This window comes from Lissotriton vulgaris, chromosome 1_1, assembly GCF_964263255.1.
Source record: "Lissotriton vulgaris chromosome 1_1, aLisVul1.2, whole genome shotgun sequence".
Lineage (NCBI taxonomy): Eukaryota > Metazoa > Chordata > Amphibia > Caudata > Salamandridae > Lissotriton > Lissotriton vulgaris.
Window position 1 is genome coordinate 74217700 of NC_141685.1, and position 21920 is coordinate 74239619.

A 21920-nucleotide genomic window follows, 5' to 3' on the forward strand; every position below is an offset into this window, starting at 1 on the left:
CATTAGGGGTGGACAGTCCGAGGATAGGTAGAAGAGGGATCCCGGTTCTGCTTTACGCGGACGACCAGTACTTCTGTCACGTACTGCGCGGGGCCTTCAGCACCTCATTGATGACTTTGTCATCTTCATGGAGAACCCGGACCTGTCCGCTAATCTCTCCAAATCATACATCATGGAGATGGGAAAAAGGCCAGGCAGGAAATTCACCTTTAGGATCTGCATCCACTGTCTAGAAAAATTGCAGGCATTTTCTTATCTGGGAATTTTATTTGATAGCCGCATCAGGTTTAATACTCTGTCAGATGAGAAATGCAGATCTCTTATCAGCTATTCCGGGGCAATCATGAATTTTGCACTCAGGTTGGGTCGCTGGGCTCCTGAGCAAATCTTGAATTTGTATAGGGCCATCTGTAATGCCAAAGCACTATATGACAGTGAGATTTGGGGTTTATTGACCCATTAAGGATCCAAATAGAAGACAATTAATTCCTTTGACATTTGAGCACCCCCTCCTATTAAATCCACGAAGAGTTAGGTCTCATTTACATCAGAGATGAGATTCAATTGAAACCTCTCACTTGCTGGCTTAAAATATGGACTAACCCTGAAGCGGCTCTAAGCAAACAGATAATAACTGATTGCATTACCAGGGAGACCCTATTGGGCCTGGGTTTTGCTGATTATTTTAACACCCCGAGATCCTTGTTAGCCCGGGACAAGGCGATTGTTCAGTCCGCTTTCTTAAAGAACAAGGCCTCCATCAGGGAAGACACAGAGATGGTAAAACCATCCGTGAGAGCCCACCTCTTGGCTAAATCCAGCCCAGGTTTGGAACCATACCTGTCTTATTTTTATAATGCTCAGGACAGATTCCTGATGACTAGATTTAGGTTGAACCTACTCCATAACACACTGGGGTGTCCTTCGGGGTTTCTATCATCCATAGAGTTGAGGGGCCCCTGCGGCTGAGACTATAAGTCTCCGCAGGACATGCTCCATTTTGTTTTGTTGTGCCCCTATTACGGTCACCCCAGGAAGTTGTTTTTAAAGAGCATTTTAAAGAATGCTAGGTTCAAACACGGAAAGGTTGCGCTATTGTTCTTGAAATTGTCTGAGGAGGCCTTCACACTTTTTTGCACTGTTAATTTCCTAAGGATGGCCGCAAGACTGAGAAATACTAAGGACAGGGGATTATGACACTGGTCGTTAAATTATCCTTTTTTCTCTTTGGTACCAACACTTATGATGCCCTTCTCCTTGTTTTTTACATAGATGAATTTTATGCTTGGGGGTTTTTCCTTTTTTACCATGTTGGTTTTATATTACCCTTGTTTCGTAACTTGCCCTTTTTGAATGTAATCTGCTCAGGAGTGTTAGACTTTCTAACTTTCAGCACATTTTCAACCTTATTACCCACGATGATTTGCTCTGTTATTTGCTAATATTTTGTACCAACTGTCTAGGTACCCGTTAGAAGGTTTTATTTCTTGTTTTTTTTTAATTCTAATTGTATTGTACTTTTATGGTATTGCTGTATACCGAATAAAGTAATTTTGATTGATTGATTGATTGATTGATTGATTGATTGATTGATTGATTGATAGTGGAAGGTCAGGCATTTGTTGTGTATGCTGGTCCTACGTTGTGCAAGGCCATGTAGGCATGACATCATCTTGAACTGGCATCTCTTCTGAATCGGGAGCCAGTGTAGTTTCTTGAGATGGGCTGTGACTTGAATCCTTCTGGGAGATTGAGTATGAGTCTTGCCACTGAGTTCTGTATTGTCTGGAGTCTCATCTGGAGGCGTGCAGTAATTCTTACACAGATTGTGTTTCCAGTGTCCAGTCTGCTAGTGATGAGGGCTTGCATGATGGTCCTTCTGGTGTTTGCTGGGAGCCATCTGAAGGTCTTGTGGAGCCTGCAAACGGTGTGGCAGCAGGTGGATGAGACTGCATTGACTTATTTCTTCATGGATAGCTTGCTATCCAGAATGATGCAGAGGTTGCGGGCATGGTATGTTGATGTGGGGGGTATGCCGTGCTCCATGGGACACCATGGGTCATTCCATGGTGAGGTGTTGTTCCCAAAAATGAGGACTTCCATTTTGTCTGTGTTGAGTTTGAGACAGGTGTACTTCATCCAAGCCCTTGATACAAGCCCTGGCAATGCCGAGTATATGGGGTGGGGACTTTAATTCTGCCCATGACACCTCCCTAGATAGATCCTTCACCCACCACTACACGAGAATGCAATCAGAATGACCCATGCATTGTGGACTGGCTTATGCTTACCCAGATGTGAAACATCCGGTGGCAGATGAATCCTCGTACACGAGAATACTCGTTGTTCTCACCATTACACTAACTGCACACCAGAATCGGCTTGCTCCTATGCAATCCCTCTGTTGCTTCCTTGGTCTTGTGACCTGAATGTCTAGGCCAGGTTCTGAGCTGGGATGGGGCAGTGAGATAAATAACGGTGATGGATCAAGCCCTGATCTTTGGACTGGGTAAGAGTGGTCTGCTTAATTCAGACATTCTGTTCATCACCACCCCCTTTTCTGTATCGTTTTTGGCCACTATAGGTGTGGCAGGGTATACTCAGACATGAGTCCCTTTCTCACTGCTCCATCAGGATTCAAGCAAGCCGGGCCGAAGAGGCTGAAATGCCAGAAACCGGTCCCCGGTAGCTTGTCTCCTTTCTGGTGAAGAATTGGCTTGGTAGTTTGGTCTGCCCTGTTCCCATGATGCACTGGGCCAGGGACAGACTAATTTGCATATAGCCAGGTTCTGAGCTGGGATGGGGCAGTGAGATAAATAACGGTGATGGATCAAGCCCTGATCTTTGGACTGGGTAAGAGTGGTCTGCTTAATTCAGACATTCTGTTCATCACCACCCCCTTTTCTGTATCGTTTTTGGCCACTATAGGTGTGGCAGGGTATACTCAGACATGAGTCCCTTTCTCACTGCTCCATCAGGATTCAAGCAAGCCGGGCCGAAGAGGCTGAAATGCCAGAAACCGGTCCCCGGTAGCTTGTCTCCTTTCTGGTGAAGAATTGGCTTGGTAGTTTGGTCTGCCCTGTTCCCATGATGCACTGGGCCAGGGACAGACTAATTTGCATATAGCCAGGTTCTGAGCTGGGATGGGGCAGTGAGATAAATAACGGTGATGGATCAAGCCCTGATCTTTGGACTGGGTAAGAGTGGTCTGCTTAATTCAGACATTCTGTTCATCACCACCCCCTTTTCTGTATTATTTCTCAATACAGCCCTTGTTTGTGATCTCGTTAGTTCTCACATTATCATCCGCAGTAGAAGAGATGGGAGCCTGGGGTGTCTGATCACAGAAACTCATTTGCATACAAAGGGGGGTGAAAGCCTGTTCACAAAGCACAACACAACTTCTTTATGTAAAAGTTCGAACATTGCACAGGGAGTGTGATTCAGTGTGAGTGTTGTATGACAGGAGCGAGCAGTCTTAGTTGCTAGGACATGAATCTGCCGCTTCAGCTCTTTCAACTGTTTGAGACTGTTTGAGAGGCAGTCTCAAAATCCCGGGGCACAGCTCCCAACAGCTTCCCTCATAATCTTTGATTTTTGCATCTACAGGTGGTGCAGATGCCACCTAGGACAGTAACTTTAGTGTGCTTTCTGGAGTCAGCCTGCTTTGCTTTTTCCAAACTTTGGCCAGCAAAGGTAAATGTGTCTTCTACTAAAGTGTTCTTAGCACGCTTTTGGTAACGTGGCTTGAGCAGTATGGCCTAAGGCACACTCGAAGGTAAAGCAAAACAGTGGAAGTCACAAATTTCAATACAGTTTATTAAAAATAGACAAGGAACTGTAAGATTCAAACCAACTTTAGAGCAAAAAGAATATTTAATAATTATTCAGAAGCAAAATCTAAAGGTGGGCTGTGATTTAAGGATTTTTAATTAGCAAAAACAACTGTCAAATCCAAACAAAAAGGTAAATAAATAAAAAACAAGCAGTTCTACTGAATCAATCAGGAAGTCACCTACAAAATTGTAGCTGACTTTGGGAGCTATGCTCGAGAGGACAAAGATAAGTTTAGTCTCAGGTAATGATTAACACTGGAATTTGATGCAAGGTTTTTGGCTGAATCAGTCTCAGAAGGTGACGAGCTGTACAGAAGTGGCTTGAAGTGCAAAATTCCCACAGAGTAGAGTTGGGTCATCAAGTTGAACCTGAATCCACGGCCATCAAAATGTGTGAAACTTCAAGCAGTTACAACAGCTGCGAAGTCTTCGGAGCTTCCAAGTTATGGAGATGGTTCAAGGTTGAGGATAAGAGCCAAAGCATGGAATGTGGCAGGCCTGAGGCATGGTTAAGGGGATAGCAGGTTCCATTTGAAACAAAAAGAAGATGGAAAGAGGCCACTCATGTGGATCTTTGTAATACGAGGCTGTGTCCTTTTGGAACAGAAGTCATTAGTGTCAGGAACTGAGATCTGCATGCGCCTACATTGTTACAGACATCGAGAACTACATGTCCCAGAATGCCTTCAGGCGGAAGCAGCGCTAGTTGATAAAAATCACGTGACAAAGCGATAGCGTTGTACGTGATTCTGGCTTTCCTGGACTCTGTCAACAGCTGTGCTGTTAGAGTATTGGATTCCTGTGTTCCTTCCCATTGTTTTCCTGGGGATTAGATCCATGTATCGCTGGAGGCTCGGCTGAGCCGCTGTACTACCTCGCGTCTCATCTTCCGTGAGGACGCAATCTGGATTCCTTCATTTTTGCCCGCTCGTGGCTGCGGCTGGCGTCTTCTTGTGTTCCGCTCGGCTGAGCGTGAACTGCTCTTGTTCCTCTCCCTGTCGCGGCTGCGTCGGGCTGTATTCCTGATCACCGCTCTTCTGAGCGTGTGGATCACAGAAGTGAGTTCTCTCGCGGCTGCGGAGAACTTGTGGATTCCTTCTGTCTGGTGATTTTCAGATAAGGAACACAGCAGCATCTCACCCTGGACTCGATCTTCAAAAGGTATAGTTGTACCTTTTCATTGACAAACACTTGACCTCATTGATATATGCTAAGATATATATATATATTCCTGAGTGACTTCCTATCCTGTTCAGACAGTATACTTGTGGGAGACTAAAGTTTTGGATTTCCTTTTGTGTTTTTTCCATGTTGGGTGGAACCCCAAACGGTGTGTTTTTTCTTTCTTGGCTCAAGACTGAGACTGAGTTGTTTCCACTAAGAACTTACTGGATTTGAACCCTATTTTTAATCTTTGGAGAAGGATAATTTTGTTCTATTTTTGTTCTGGGATCCGCAGGGTGTGGATGTGAGTATGATTGAGTAAAAGGATTTTTTGTGTTTCAATACACGGTTACTGGTGTGGTGTTGATGAATGGTTATTGTCTTTTACAGGTGGTGTTGTTTATCTGTTCGCAAGAAGAACATCTTGTTGGGAAAGACCTATAAGGTATAGTTAGGATTAAAGCGAGAACATATGAGAGTAGAAAGGATTGCTGTACAGTATTAATGTTATGCTTTTCTGTTACAGGTAATCCATTTCCACCGCAGTTCCTACCCTTTCCCATCCCTCGCTTGATTATCTCTATACTCTGTATATTTCAATAGTCAGAGTGTGGGGGAAGTCAGGAGGTGGACCCCATATAGTATCACCCTGATCCTGAGGAGCCAGAGAGGACGTGACAATTAGGACTATTTAGGATGGGGCCAAGAATGGTTTGCATATGGCTGACCTCGTCTGTAGTTACACAAAGACTAGAGAATGATGTGGTGGGATGTTGCAGAGATTAACTACCAGTCCATCCATCACCTTTAGTTTTTCTCAATGATCAACCCTACGTGGTACAGACATAAACAGATGTTGGTCCCATAGAGACCTATGACAAAGGGACTCCTGCTGCAGCCCCCTGGTGAGGCTCGTTAAGGCTGGAAACAGTTTGAGGTTCAAGCATTCCTGATCCTTGGAGGCGTGGCCTCAAAGTTCAGGATCGAATGGACTCTGTGAGTCAGAGCCATGGATTATAAACACTCAGCAAACAAAACACGCTGAATGGAATGAGGCCACAAATAGTTACAAAAGAATGAGGTTAATTCAAGCAATTCCATCCCACGCTGTGTGCTTTTCTCAGTAGACAGTTTGATGGACAATCAATGTCTTTGTGGCTGGTTCATGTAAATGTTTTGCGAGTCTGAAAGCTCCTCCCCCAGGGTTTACAGTGAGCACCTTTTATTTTCCCACATTGTCTCTCTTATGTAGAAAGGTTACATTTACAACTAAAGTTTTTGTCACATTGAGAGCACAAGTCATTTTCTTTCTCATTGTGGGTTCTCTCTTGTTGAATGAAACTGAATCTCCAGCAGACTCTTCCCTGGCATTTAGAACAATGATGAGGTTTTTTCCAGGTAAGTTCTCGCAGGTTGAGTGAGACCAGATTTCCGACTGAAACATTTCCAGCATTCAAAAAGCTAATAAGGTTTATCCCCAGTGTGAGTTCTCTCATGTCTAGTGAGAGTTGTTTTCAATCTGAAGTTTTTGTGGCATTCAGAGCACTGATACCGTTTATGCCCAGTGTGGGTTCGTTCATGCACAGTAAGGTTGGATTTCTGACTGAAGCTTTTCCGGCACTCAGAGCACTAATAAGGTTTTAGTCCAGTATGAGTTCTCTCATGTTCAATTAAACTGGATCTCTGACTGAATCCTTTCCGGCACTCAGAGCACTGGTAAGGTTTTTGTCCAGTGTGGGTCCTTTCATGTACAGTAAGGCTGGATTGATGACTGAAGCTTTTACAGCATTCAGAGCACTGATGAGGTTTTTGCCCAGTGTGAGTTCTCTCATGGTGAGTGAGAGTTATTTTCCGACTGAAGCTTTTCTGGCATTCAGAGCACTGATAGGGTTTGAGCCCAGTATGGATTCTCTCATGTTGAGTTAAACCACATTTCAGATAGAAACTTTTTTGGCATTCAGAACACTGATACGGTTTCTGCCCAGTGTGGGTTCTTTCATGCACAGTAAGGTGGGATTTCTGACTGAAGCTTTTCCGGCACTCAGAGCACTGGTAAGGTTTTAGTCCAGTGTGAGTTCTCTCGTGTTCAATTAAACTGGATCTCAGACTGAATCCTTTCCAGCACTCAGAGCACTGGTAAGGTTTTTGTCCAGTGTGGGTCCTTTCATGTGCAGTAAGGCGGGATTTATGACTGAAGCTTTTACAGCATTCAGAGCACTGATAAGGTTTTTGCCCAGTGTGAGTTCTCTCATGGTGAGTGAGAGTTATTTTCCGACTGAAGCTTTTCTGGCATTCAGAGCACTGATAGGGTTTGAGCCCAGTATGGATTCTCTCATGTTGAGTTAAACCGCATTTGTGATAGAATCCTTTTTGGCATTCAGAACACTGATACGGTTTCTGCCCAGTGTGGGTTCTTTCATGCACAGTAAGGCTGAATTTATGACTGAAGCTTTTAGAGCATTCAGAGCACTGATGGGGTTTTTGCCCAGTGTGGGTCCTTTCATGTACAGTAAGGTTGTATTTATGACCGAAGCTTTTACAGCATTCAGTGCACTGATGGGGTTTTTGCCCAGTGTGAGTTCTCTCATGGTAAGTGAGAGTTATTTTCCGACTGAAGCTTTTCTGGCATTCAGAGCACTGATAGGGTTTGAGCCCAGTATGGATTCTCTCATGTTGAGTTAAACCGCATTTGTGATAGAATCCTTTTTGGCATTCAGAACACTGATACGGTTTCTGTCCAGTGTGGGTTCTTTCATGCACAGTAAGGCTGAATTTATGACTGAAGCTTTTACAGCATTCAGAGCACTGATAAGGTTTTTGTCCAGCGTGGGTCCTTTCATGTACAGTAAGGCTGGATTTCTGACTGAAGCTTTTACAGCATTCAGAGCACTGATACGGTTTATGCCCATTATGGGTTCTTTCATGTACAGTAAGGCTGGATTTGTGATTGAAGTGTTTCTGGCATTCGGGACATTGATAGGGTTTTCGTCCAGCGCTAGTTTTCTCATGTTTAGTGAGGTGGGATTGATAACTAAAGCTGTTCTCACAGTCATTGCTCTTATTCGAGTTGTTTGTTTCTCCAAGTTGGGTTTGTTCCTGGATACATGCCATCTTAAGACTGAATCTGATTTCTGATTGTGTACTTGTTTATGTTACAACTCAGCATTAACTTCTAAAATACATTTCAGATGCTCTTCTTAACATATGTATTCAACTAATTATAGTTTTTACCTGGAAATTATTTTCCTACCTTTAAAGGCACCGATCTAACTTGTCTTATTAACTTTCACTGAGGAGCCCCTTGTATTGATTAAGAGGCCTCTCAGGGATTCATTTTCTCTAAGTTATGCCCGGGTGAATTCTCTCAAGTTTAATTAGTCTCATTTAGTGATTCTAGTTTATCACATTTGATTTAGGAGTTTTAAAAGCACTGATAAGGTCTTTGGGCTTTAGTGCTTGCCTGTAAGGTATGTTTGTTCATACAAGTAATGACAGATGATTAGGGCATGCCAGGGTGGTTTATGAATTATCAATAGCGTAACACTGGCCCCTTTTATACTTCCTGTGCCAGTATATGCTTTTTTGCTCAGTGGCTAAGACAGGTACATGATAGACTTTGGAGTTATAGGACACTTTGAAACCACTCGGATCAACCCAAGAGACAGAGCAGGTGGAGAAAATCTTCCTATATTGGAAATGATAATCCAGCATCTTTGCTGTAACGACATCTGAGAAAGAGTATTTACAATGACTTTCTTTTAAACAATCTTTTCTCTCCTCTCGTCTTCAGGAGACAGAGACAAAAGCTTGCGCTTGTAAACCATGAATATTAGTCTTTTTGACGGTTCTGTCACATCACAACACGTCTACGGATGCTGATCGGTTGGGGAGGGTTTAGGTCTCCGAAAGCATTTCTCATAAACCGTAAAAACAAAATTACAGCACTGAGTTTTCTCAAGTGCCCTGCGTGGGGATCAATTGTGGCCAATGTTCTCCTCAATCTGAGTTACTGACACTTGGTAAACATTTATGGCAATTTTACTATAGGGATTTGACAACTTTCTCATTCACCAGTTTCTTCCGCACCAACATCCTCACCATTCCTGGCACATAGAATGCGTTTCTTCTCAAGAGCTCGAGAATGTTTTAGCTTTCCTTGAAATAATCCTTTTCGTTGTGTTTCACTAAATTTAAACCTTCTTTTTTCTGTTCATGCTTCAGTCACCTGTAGAAATGGAGTGACAAATTGTTAATGAACACAAAGAAAAAATATATGTGACCTTATACTTTGCACAAAGAAAGTATTGACAAAAACAAGCCAGGAAATCTGTTGAGTATCATTTCTGATAGTGGTGAAACAGCTCGGGGACACTGTAGATTGGGAGCTTCGGATAACTGGAGCTCATGGGTGTGAGAGAAAACGTATTTAATAATTAAGAGAGAAACACAAGTTGCACATATATTGCAACATAGATTCTTAGAAGCAGCCAACTCTATCAATTTACACTCTCTGTGAAAGAGGCTGGCATGATAGTGAGATATTTGTAATTCTTTTAATGAATTATTAGATGTTACTTACTCCCCTACTCACTTAAACTATTCATCTATTCCTTTTTCAAGGGATCTAGGAAGGGACATTTTATTGAAAAAAGGAATTCGCCTAGTTGTAATCAACGCTTTAAATGCCACTGTAGACTGACGCTGTGTCCAGTTAGCTCAGTGGAATTCACTATTTCAAATTGTGCGGATGATAAGGACTTACTTGGTGGCTCAGAACTCATCAAGCTCCTCCGACAGGAACCAGGCACTGCAACACCTGAAAAAGTGAAAAAAACAGCACAACAGTAAAGGAAACTAAAAAGGGTCAGGAAAAGAAAAACACAAAATAGAGCACAGGGGAAAAAAAGCTATCTTCCACTTTGACCTCAGGGGTCCAGCACAGGAAACTGTGCAGCAGATGCTTGTGAACCCATAAGTTACATCTAAACACAGTTCCCCCAAGGTCAGCACCAGGTACGGCTCCACCGGTTGCACCACCCTAAAGCAAGCCTTGTGTGCATGTGTGTCCACACACATATACTGTGTCTTTTGCTTGTAGTAGATAAGACAGAAAAAGATAGTTTAGGAGGAAGTAAAGAGATGGAAGTCAGATCAAGAGAGAAAAGACGCCGAAAGAACAGTCAGAGGGGTGAGAGTATCACCTGGTGTAGAGGAGAAGACAAATGTGCCAATAGTTAAGGAACTGCTGGGCAAAACTCGCCTAAGAAGGAACTGGACCTGCACTACACCCCCAACATTTCCAGGAGGAATGTGGCTCCATCATATTATTATCAGAAGTTTGATAACAACCAGAATAGTGCACACAGGGAGTCAAATATTGAAGCTGAAGAGACAAAAACAAAACAGAGATCAAGAAAGGGAATAGAGAAAGAAGAAACAAGGTAAAAGGAAACTTAAGAGTTATAGGAATCCTTACCTGACAGTTATGTTATATTTTGTTCCTCCAAGGGTGGCAGCCACGCTGCACTGCCTGGTCATCCCAGAATACCTTGAGAGGAAGTAAAGAAATAGTTTTGCGTCAGACGACTATCACACTTCATCCCATTTTACAAAAAAACGTCCTGTACTTGCAAAACAAAAGAATCTCTTGTTCTCTGGAGGCCACTGTGATGCAAATATGGGTATGAATAAATACTTTTTTGGTTCACCAAGAACCATGATCCCATGCTGGAAAAGGTCTCTGTGAATATAGAGAGCACACACAGTCTCAGAGAACAAACCCTAACAACCCAGTCCACGTCTTCATAACCCCCATCTTTCCATTTACAGACCATGAAACTTGCAAATCAAAACAATCTGGTTTGCATAGGTATGTTAATGTCCTTGTACATAATTCTGCCCACCGTTCATAAATCAGTCAACCAGACTCTTAGATTTATACAAACCATGCTCTCAGAGCAACAGCAATTCACGTTCAAGCTGATGCAGAGTTTGAATGCTGAGCAATGGAAGCAACAAAGCATCAATGTGTTGGTGCTATTTATCTATAACTTATCTGAAGGGATGATGCGGAGGGTCAGTATAAATAAATCCTTCACGAGACAAAGCTTGGAACATTGAAATGTTTAGACCTCCATTGGAGACAACGGAGCAGCAGCAGCCTATACAACCTGATATAGGCCCACTGCTCTCAACATTACAATGTCCTAATACACAGCCTCTGCCTCTCCGAAATACATGGATTGGGCAGGAGGAGAAGGCAGAAGATAGAGCCTGCAGCAGGGCACACAGGAGCCTCCCCCTTCCTCCTCCCATAGCTCGCAGTGTCACTGGCATCTCGGAAGGAGGGGAGGTTCAGCTCAACTCCCGTATCTCCCGACTCACCTGAATGATGAAAAGCAGTTTAGCCAAGCCCAGGGAGAACCAGGGGCTGACTTCAGCCTCCTTTCACAGCGATTGCTGTGACTGTTCAACAATTAACCCCTGTGGTCCTGCATGCGGCTGTTAACTGTTCAACATTCACGCTTACAGCAGTTCGGAGTACCGGAGGTGTTTCAACCCCCTGGGTCTCTGGGACACCGTTGTTTTATTAAGTAACACATTCTGCCCTCATAGGTCAAAAAGTGTATGACCTTATAGTCAGCCATAGCAGGCAATACTGCCCATTAAAGGACCGTTCCCTTGGTAAAGACACTTGCCTTTGGAGCTACAACAAGCTTCAAAGCTATATTAAAGGTTTCAAATAATTACTGAAGGCATAAATATGGTTACTCAGTCAGAGAAATAATTATCATAATATTTGCAGGAGAATCACATAAAGGTAACCTCTAAAGTATATCAAAAGACAGACTCAGAAATAGCTCTAGCTGTAAAGTCAATAGACAGACCACACAACAAACGTGTGCTAAGAAATAAGAAAACTTTTTTTATAATATCAAATAGCAAACTGACTAGAACCTGCTTAGTTAAAAATCAAGGAAACGTTCTTAAGTTTTTAGACAGAGAGAACACATTATTAACATGGTTCATGATGAGGTAAAAATGACAGCAATCAATGAATGTTCACGAAAACATGGCACAACAAAATGTAATTTAATAAACCGCACCCACAAAATGAATAATGAATTGTGACTCTTCACCTAAAAGCCACCAATCATTTTACAAGGTTATTCCCTAACATAATAACTAGATCTTAATCAAAGTTTAAGTTTGTGGCCATTCATCAATGACCCAATTTGTATGGGAACCTTTGCTGACAGCTTATTAGTTGTTTATAAGAAATGCCTACAACTTGGACTTGTTTCCCAAGAGGGGTGGGTTGGGAGACAGGCCCCACCTTCTATGAACCACCCAAACACAGGACAGGCCTCACCTCATCTGCACCCCTGGAGAGGCCTCACTTCCTCTGACCCCTGGACAGGCCTCACCTCCTCGGACCCCTGGACAGGCCTCACCTCCTCTGCACCCCTGGACAGGTCTCACCTCCTCTGACCCCTGACAGGCCTCACCTCCTCTGACCGCTGGACAGGCCTCACTTCCTCTGCACCCCTGGACAGGCCTCACCTCCTCTGACCCCTGGACAGGCCTCACATCCTCTGCACCCCTGGACAGGCCTCACCTCCTCTGCCCCTCCTCTGGACAGGCCTCACCTCCTCTGCCCCTCCTCTGGACAGGCCTCTCCTCCTCTGCCCCCCTGGACAGGCCTCAACTCATCTGCCCCTCCTCTGGACAGGCCTCTGCTCCTCTGCCCCCCCCGGGACAGGCCTCATCTCCTCTGACCCCTGGACAGGCCTCTCCTCCTCTACCCCTCCTCTGGACAGGCCTCTCCTCCCCTGCACCTCTGGACAGGCCTCTCCTCCTCTGCACCCTTGGACAGGCCTCTCAGTGAAGGACTCTCATTAAGGACAGAGGAGCCCAGAGTTCATTCCACACCATACAGCGCCTCTGACTCCGCCCTGAGCCTCGGGGCGCTAAGCACAGGCCCCGAAGAGAGACTCTGCTCGCCTGGACCTGCCTAGAGGCGCCCCCCTGGGGGCAGGACTGTGGCTCGGACCGAGGCGCTTTAATACCACACACCAGACACGAGGCGCTACACACGAGGCATGTGTTCATCACTCAGAATGAGGGAAATGTCCTGATCCATTTCCATCTTTCAGCCCCGGGGCCTGGTTCGGGTGATGCTGCTGGCCCCCCCAGTCCCCCAACACCCCTCAATGATCCGTCCCCAAAAAGTGACTTATAAACCTGAAATGTCCTCTCCGGAGGGGACATATCTCTGGGGTATTTCTGACTTGTGGTGATGATCGTGTCTTGTGCAGCTGACACTGCACCCCACTGTACCCCACTCCTGATGTCTGTCCCTCTGGGGGTGTTATACTGTGTGTATCTCTTCTCGTCACAACTTGTGATAATAAATGTTTAATCCGAGGCGCCTTGGCTCCCCCCCTCGTTCACGCTTTATAAAGATCCTAAAATAAAGACAGAATAATCCCTTCCCTGGGCGACTGCTGCTGCCTCCCCCTGTGGACCCCTGTAGAAGGATAGGAGGGGCCCCTCTGCTTCTCCATATGGGAGGGGCCCCTCTGCTTCTGCTTATAGGAGGGGCCCCTCTGCTTCTGGGAGGGGCCCCTCCGCTTCTCTTCTGGGGGTGGGAGGTAGAAATTAGATGGATGGAAAGAGAGGAAGAGGAGGGGGAGGCTGGTATATCTTAAGGATTGTGAGGGCCCTGGACCAAACATTTTGGGGCCCCTGCTCAGACCAGTTGTGGGTTCCTGATCCAATCAGACTGCTCAAGACTCTAAAGTGTGTCCAATGACCCAGCAGCAGCTCACTGACACTGCGCACAATCCCTGCCACCCACCTGTAATACAAATATATGAAAACAAACTGTGTTTAAAAACCATTCAAGGTCATCAGGGTAGGGCTGTGTGGAGACAGAGCCAGGTCTATCAGGGGCCCCTTAAAGGCCGGGGCCCGGGGCCAGAGCCCACTTTGCCAAGGCGGTGGAGATGGATGGATGGGTGGGTGGGTAGATGTGTCAGTGGGTGGATGGATGGGTGAATGGATGTGTCAGGGGGGATAGATGAGTAGATGGATGGATGGATGGGTCAGTGGCTGTGTGGGTGGGTGGATGGATGGTTGGGTGGGTGGATGGATGGGTGGGTGGATGGATGGATGGGTGGGTGGATGGATGGATGGATGGATGTGTCGGTGGGTGGATGGATGGGTGGGTGGATGGATGGGTGGATGGATGTGTCAGTGGGTGGTTGGATGGTTGGGTGGGTGGATCGATGGTTTGGTGGATGGGTGGGTAGATGGATGGATGGTGGATGGGTTGGTGGATGGGTGGGTGGATGGGCGGATGGATGTGTGTTGGTGGATGGGTGAGTGGATGGATGTGTGGGTGTATGGATGGGTAGATGGATGGATGGATTGATGGGTAAAAGTCTGATGAGGAAAAATAAGTGCCAGCCCCCAAAAAGAGAGTGCTGAAGGGCCCCACCTCCGACCACCGGCTCAAACTAAGCTCTAATCTACATCTTACCGCTTGGTTGACAAATGAAAGAATTTTGGGCCATCAGGTGGGGTGAGGGGAAGAAAATCAGACAGGAAGGAGAAGAATGAAAGAAAAGAAAACACGAAAAAGAGAATGCTTGAGGAAGAGAATACACGCGAGTCACTCCATGACCACATCTCCTCGACCCATCTCTGTGGACTTCTGATACAGCGAATGTCTTCTTCTTAGCTGTTGCTTCTTGCTCAAACGCTATGGTGGTCTCAGGATCCTACGGGTGGGGTGGGGTAATCAGGTCTGGCTCATGGTGGTCTCATGATCCTACGGGAGGGGGGTAATCTGGTCTGGCTCATGGTGGTCTCATGATCCTACGGGTGGTCTGGCTCATGGTGGTCTCATGATCCTACCGGTGGTCTGGCTCAAGGTGGTCTCATGTTCCTACGGGTGTTCTGGCTCTTTCGTCCAAACATCTTGTGTCGGTGTAGATGTGGCCAAAGAATGTGATCTCTTCTTTTTCTAGTTCACGCTCGACTGGATTCAGTCAATCCAACGCCGTCCTGCTGCAGGTCTCTCCTCCTCAGTCAGGAAGCCCAGAGACTCTGGGCCTAATTTATGAGGTTTTGGGTAGGGCAGCACCACAAGGAATCTTGCTGCACTGTCCTACATCAGAACAAAAGGGTAGGAATGCACCGTATCTATGTGATTCAGCGCATTCCTGTCCTTTTACCCAGCGCAGGTGTAATGCAAGGGTGCCTGCGTTGCAGGGTTGATTGATTGTAGGGAGACGTTCCTGCACAAAGTCAATCACAAAAGGCGATTTCCTATTACTATAGGTGTGTAGCAGAATGCAGCACAAATAGAAAAAGGAAAGCCAGAGGAGAAATAAAAAATACATCTTCTGGTTGTGCCTCCCTAATGCCACCCACAGTAACAACTATGGATCACCCGTTTCATGCAGTGCTCTGCGTGAAAGGGGCACATATTTATAAGGCCATGAAAAGCCATGTAAAGTGGCTTCACGTGGCCTTATAAATATGCAGTGGCACATTGCGCCACTGGAGCTTAAAAAAAGTGAAGTTCCGGCGCCGCAAAAGTGCCAGTCTCTGGGTTCTACGTGCACCAGCATGGGACCTGGCTAGGAGCCAACCATCTGGTCAGCTCTCAGCTTGAGTTGGCTTCATCTTGCCAGGCACGAACGGCATCTCCTTTTGGATTCTGGTGTAGAACATGTTAGCCCTGTGGGACCCCGATTTGCAACTTGTGATAACGCCCATTGTCCACAATTGTGTGTCCTCCAGTTTACACTGTGGGAAATGTTGGGGACCACATTTCGGTTGAGGTGGGGTTTTCCGCTTCACTACACCTTTCTTCCCATATCCTTAATCCCTCCCGCTCTCAGGAACATTCACCATGACTGTTCTGAAGCAATTCTTACCACCCATCACTGGTCAGAAGGGTGTGGTACATGGCCTGCCTGCGCCTCTCCATGTGCCACCTGCCACATCTGCCTCGAGTGGACCTTCTTTCCCAATTGGAAAGTCTGGAGATCGAGAGGGGCAGGAAAGGCACCTCGTTCTCCAGAGCCTCCACCTTCATGCCTGGAGATCGAGAGAGACGGGACCCGCACCTCGGTCTCCAGAGCCTCCACCTTCATGTCTGGAGTTTGAAAGGGGCATCGGAGCTCCTTCCAGCTGACAATGGAGGTGGTCGATCTAATTTTATCAGCTTGTTGCCCCTACACCGAGTCAGTCTCTTCTGGAAGATAAAAATCATACATCGTCTGGCGTGTTGATCATACCGTGGACTCTTCGAAGGCTCTCCTTTCAGAAGGTTTCCATTGTGCTCTGTCGCTGGTCCTGCAGAGTTGAGCAGTAGACGAAGGATACTTTGATTCCCTGTCCAGCATGCCTCATGCAATCTCCAATCATAGATATTTGAGGGGACTGGCACATATCTTTGCACCTATTCCATTGCTTATGCGTCAATGGACTTATTTTCACGCTGTAGACTTATTATGAACTAAGACAGTTTACAAACCATAGAACGAAATGGAGTGTCTATAGCGCCTGTAAGTCACTCGAGGAGTCGAGTCATACATCTTCACTTTGTCTCGATGCACCCCTCACTTTTTTATTCACATGAGCAGCTGTTCACTTCTTGCACACTTTATTTCATGATTATTGCTGATTTCATTTGCTAAATTCTGTGAATAGATTTAATCAAGTGTGATTGTTCTATCTTTGCTTTTGAACTGTATTTTCCATATTGTCCACGTCATGTCAGCAAATGTAAAAACTGTACATTTCTGGTTAATGGACCGCTCTTGGTAATTTTCAGAAATCACTCTACAGTGAAGCGTTGTTGCTTGTTATCTGCTGTTCCCCCAGGTCCCTCGTCTAGCAGTTTGGCTATACCTTTGTACTCTTTATAGCATCACTTCGTTGCGGCGCATCAGTGAGTTACAGGCACTGAGTGTGTGGCCGCCCTTCACATTCTTCTTCCTGGAGGAATTATTCCTCAGAACTACATCGCCTCTCCTTCCCAAAGAGTGACCTCTTTCCATCTGATGTGATCTGTCACCCTTCCCACCTTCTACCCCCAGAGGAGGCAACATTACATCAGTAAGAGCCCCAAAGGGATGTCTACATTTATATTGACCATAGGTGCCGACTGTAGAGGCTGCAAGAAGGGCACCTCTGCCCAGAAGAGGACCTTATCTCATTGTATCATCTTGTGCATCACAAAGGAACTGACTGAGGGAATCTGCGCTCAGTCCCGCAGAGTAGAGTCCTCCGCATCAGCACTTGTCAAGGGTGTTCCTGTGGCTGAGATTTACTGTGCGGTGACATGGGCTTCCCTCCTCCACACCTTCGCGAGGCGTTATTGCATGGATTCAGAGGAGAGGAGGGAGGGCCAGTTCAGACATTCAGTGCTTCAGGGCCTTTAACAGAGTTATTTAACACCGTAATGACTCTTGGTGCGATTCTAGAATCATGCAATCTTTAGGAAACTCTTACAGTCTCGACTCAAGACCTGGACAAAGGAGAAAAATATCCTTTCTAACCTTCAGGCCGGATTCTGAAAAATGTAAATGTATAGGCATTTATATAGCGCACTACTTACCCAGAGGGTCCCAAGGCGCTTCGACCGCTGCGAAACCCTTCCTGGCTTCCCTGAGAGATGGTCCCTTAATGGGTATCTCCAGGGTGAGACCAGGCATCCCCGGCGGTCTGGTGGGGCCGTTAGTGAAGATGAGGCAAGCTAATGCCCAGAGTTGCCGAGTGTGATCGCTGATCAGAGTGGGCACCGAGGCGAGAGAATTATCGAGTCCGCTGACCCTGGTCCAGAAACCTGCCGCGCCGGGATTCGAACCCTGGTCCCGGGCCGTCCTCTGCTCTCGGGTCTGCCGCCTCTAACCAGTGAGCCACACTACTGGCCAAAGTAGAATCGACCAGGCTCTGAGGTTGTATATAATCTGTGTGAAGTACGTGTCCCTGGAAGCTCCCCACATACCCCGGCAGACCATTTATATTGGAAAACTCATCTGGCGAAGTTGGAAACAAACTTGACGCCACAATTCTACATTTTGCTAACTCAAGCAGCAAGAGACCAATAAAAGGAGCACTGACGCATTCAAGACAAACGCACGGGTGGCTTGTTCTTCAGGTGCTAACTGTGGGATTTTACGAAAGTTCAGGCTCTTCATAAACTGGGAAACATCTTCTTGTGAAGTTTACTGAACCTGGGTCCTGGTACCCCAATGGCAGCATTAACAGCTGAGCTGGGGTTCACCACACTTGAGGATCTCGACCCCGTAAGACACCAGGGGCGAGTGTGGTCGACTCCAGCTCTTGCCTGATATAGAATGGAGCTGAAGGAACTGCGATGATGCAGGAACTATAATAGTTTACCCTGGTTCAAGCACGTTAAGAACATTTTAACATCCACTTGTAGGGTAGAGCAATAGAATAACTTGGAACTGATGAGGAAGGCAACCCTAGAACTGGTTACAAAGACATATTGATCATTCATGTGGAGCAAGCAAGAAGCCGGGAGCGGCATCCTTCCGACTAATTACCAGAAAGTAACATGTGAACGTCGCTGGGGGCCGTTCTTGGACTTGCTGTTCCCTGCTGAGAAAATGGCTTTATATCTCATGTTCAGATTAGGAACTCCTTAGGTGCGGGCCTTTACTAAATCACGGGTAAAGCACCTGGAGGCGGATCTGACACGTGCCCCCGGACATAAGGAGGACCTGAGTCATTTATGCGTGTTATGCTGTTGTATGATATGTCGCTTAAAATCCGAAGGTACTACCTACGTCCCCTTTTTCTAGCACGTAAACTGAGATGCTGCAGTGCAGCACTATCATTATGTTATAGAACTGATCGTATGGAGATTTACCAGGCAGTTGCTTTGTATATGCAGACCTGCCACACACAGCAGCGAAGGAAGTGGGTTCAAGCCATAAACCAACTGAAGTGATGGTTTTACCATTTTCGGTTTGTCTCTGGGGGCTGTGGTCGTTCTTTGACATATCTGCCCTCATAAAATGGAGCGTGGCTCGACTCCGGCATTAAAGGCACTTGGGCACTATGGACGACCTGGAGCCTCTTATTGACTGAACAGAGCATCGAGAGGTATTGTTGCACATTTCTACTTGCACCTGCACTTTATAAAATGCTCGCTTAGGTGTTGGCCGTCTATTGGCGCATATCTGAGGGTTAATTTCCATTAGGCTGTCAGCAAAACTGTCATTATTTGGTCAATCTCGTTTTTTTACCACACTAGGTAACGTCTGCGCCACAAGCTTGTGCTCTTCTTTTATTTCTGTTGTTTATAAGACTGCTGTCAGGCTTACTAGCAGGTTTACTTGCTCTGAGTAGGCAACGAGCAGACGGAGACACCGGTATCTGCATCTAGGTACGCGCTTGTGAGCTGGTACGCTTTGTAAGATCTAATGACCGCTCTATCTAATTGATTGGTTTTAATAGTGATGTACGTCATCCGTTTGCACTTGCACTTAACGTCAGATCATGTACGATGCGCAAGGTGTAGTATTTATATCAACTGCACTTAAGTTGTTTTAAGTGAATAAGAATTGTGATTGTTTTATTATGTGCTGTAAATATTAATGTTTTAGGCATTATGGCATAAACCGCTGACAACAAACTTTTGCCATCAAGTACCACACCTGCAGGAATGCTCAGTGGGTTGTGCGCTTCTAGATTTAACATGGACTTCTGTGGAAGTGTGTCCCTCCAGAAAGCAGAGTAGAACATACAGTGGAAGTCAAGAAAGGTTTATTTAAGTATCACAGCTACAGAGACCCCATCCATCATCAAGCTAAGACCGACCGACAAATGTCTCTATTCCAGCCACCACCTAGCAACCATCCACACATTCCATAGTATCATGACACAGGACGTCACCCCTTCTCCCCCCTAACACATTCTAAACTTGAAGAAAATAAAAGGAAACTTAACTATGAATGCAAAGAATGCTGAGAACATAATAGAGAATGCAGTTACGATCTTTGAAGAACTCAACAAAGCAATTTCATAGGCAAAGAGAAAACTGGGGTGCATGGCAAATGGGAAAGCGCTCACTTTAAGAAACACAATCGTGCAAACGTCGGGGAATACCTTTCAAGTAAAGTGGCCCAGAGCCCCTTTCTCGTGCAACAGGCTCTTCCACCTCAGAGCCCGAATCAGGCCCACCAGTTGCGGTGCTAGTATCAAAACTAGCACTAGCCTGACACTTTGCCACGCAACTTAAATTTCAAATTCTATGGTCCCTGGTCTTTATTGCAATTTTGAAAACCTTGATAACGTTAAATGGAAGAGTGAATTTGGATCTGCCTCCGCCTTTCCTGGGAGACTTAATCTTGCCCCAGTCTCCCACGTCGACCACTGTTCTCTTCACAGCCCTCCTTTTATCATACAAGATCCTTCTTTTTTTCATCACCTCTTTCTCTCTTTCCAGCCCTCCATGCTGCTCACCTTTTTATCCACTAAGGTTCTATTGGTCGTTACCCACAACCGAGTGACCTCCGTGTTGGGGACCCTTCCTTTAAATAAACGAAAGGGAGTTTCAACAGTGGACGATCAAGAAGTGAACCTATACTCGCGAACCTTCTTCCTCATGGCTGTAGGTCAAGGAAGTCACCCGCCAAAGATAACCCCTGCTCACCATCTTGGTAGCTTGGCACGAGCAGTCAGGCTTATCCCGGAGGCAATGTGTGAAGCGTTTGCGCGTGCACCCATCAACAACACCCAAGGCCCACCACAAAGGAAACTCGACACAAGGTTATATATAAAAATAGCCTTTGTATTATACCAAACACATTAGATAATAAACACACAATTTACACTGTGCCAACTGGCACGGGCAGAATTTACAGGGGATTATATACACAGGACAGGGCCACGTGGACCACTGTCAGGAATAAGAACTTTTAGAACTAGCACTTGGTAGAAATAGCACTTTGTAGGAATAACACTTAGAACATAGAATAATTGTAGCACCAAATAGCACATGTAGCACACAACCAGTAAGCACTGGTAAAAGGTAAGTACACACTACGCAACCCTAACCACCGTAGGCATATATCACGCAGGGCACCATGAATTCACTAGTATAACTATACTAGGTAAAACAACCTCCTAGGCATAAAAATACATTTAGGGGTATAGGCAAAAAGCATTGCATATTATGCAAAAATCACAGTAGGTACGTAATCACACATTTGCGCAGAAAACCATATATCTGACCCCAGGCCAGCTTGGCCTCTCAGGGGTTCACAGGCCCAATGTCCATAATGTCTGTGCTGGCTGCGCAGGCAGCCAAAGAAGATTGCACAAGGCCTAAACGATGCAGCTGTTCACTAAGTGCTGGGCAGCTGATGAACTGAGCCTGGCTCTCCTCTGGGGCTCTGAATATAGGAATGCGACCAAACACGACGTGGGAGCCACGCAGGCTCTAAGCTCCAAAATGCCCCGTAATACAACGTGGGGCCTCGTGGGCTCTGAATACAAAATGCTCGCTGGAGCCTTGTGGGCTCGAAATGAACGGGGCCCCAACACGTTGGAGCCTCTTGGGCTCTGAAACAAAATGTGCCCGGGTCACGTTGGAGCCACGTGGGCTCTAAAACAAAGAGTGTGCCCAAGTCACGGTGGAGCCTTTCAGGCTCGAAACCACAATGCCCCCAGGAGCCTCTCGGGCTCTAACTAAAACAATGCCCCAAAATCAGGTGGAGCCTCGTGGGCTCTAAACAAATGCCTCCTTTAGCAGAGGAGCGACTCGCCGAGACGCCCGCACTCACCGGCTGTTGGGAGGTGGCGTCTCCGCTGGCTTCTCTTCTCCTTCCTGCGGCGGTTCTGCGGGGCTGCAGGCGGTGTCCGGAA

The 21920-nt window shown here is 46.0% G+C and overlaps 1 long non-coding RNA gene and 1 pseudogene across 1 annotated transcript in view; both read right to left on the reverse strand.

The window, feature by feature from the left end:
• Window positions 1–6259: 6259 nt before the first annotated feature.
• On the reverse strand, window positions 6260–8856 carry LOC147737373 (uncharacterized; annotated as a pseudogene).
• A 123-nt stretch (window positions 8857–8979) lies between these two features.
• LOC147737374 (uncharacterized) overlaps window positions 8980–21920 on the reverse strand; it is an 81488-nt gene continuing 68547 nt past the window's right edge. Inside the window, exons 3-5 of the long non-coding RNA XR_015296648.1 lie at window positions 10477–10548; window positions 9763–9816; window positions 8980–9225 (exon numbers count right to left, since the gene is read on the reverse strand). This is a non-coding gene — a long non-coding RNA (uncharacterized LOC147737374). The remainder of the gene's footprint in view (window positions 9226–9762; window positions 9817–10476; window positions 10549–21920) is intronic.